We start from the raw sequence: 395 nt of genomic DNA, 5'->3' as shown, positions 1-395 counted from the left end.
AAGAGATTATTTTGGAGACAGTTGATAAAAATCATACATCCTTTTTATTGTTAAGTCATAAAGAGGTATCAAAATTAAAAGCAAAATTACAGGGTAAGACTTAACAAAACTACTAGGAGCATCAAAAGAAGTGAAATGGGACCAGGCGCAGGGCAGTATGAATTAATGGACATGGGAAGGACAAAGATGGGGAGAACAGTGAGCATGTGCTGAAGATACTAGGGAGAGGATCTGGTGAAAATTTTGATCTTAGACAAGCGCCTAGGTAAAGAAATAATGGGTAAGATTTCTAAACCCCACTATGTGCTTAAGAGTCATCCTCGCCATTGGCGCTGTCTCTGTCATCCTCTCCTTCCTCAGCCTCTTTTTCATCATCCTTGATCAACTCCAGCTGT

Source organism: Tupaia chinensis, unplaced genomic scaffold (assembly GCF_000334495.1).
Source record: "Tupaia chinensis unplaced genomic scaffold, TupChi_1.0 Scaffold138584_1, whole genome shotgun sequence".
NCBI lineage: Eukaryota > Metazoa > Chordata > Mammalia > Scandentia > Tupaiidae > Tupaia > Tupaia belangeri.
This window is presented reverse-complemented; position numbering follows the sequence as displayed.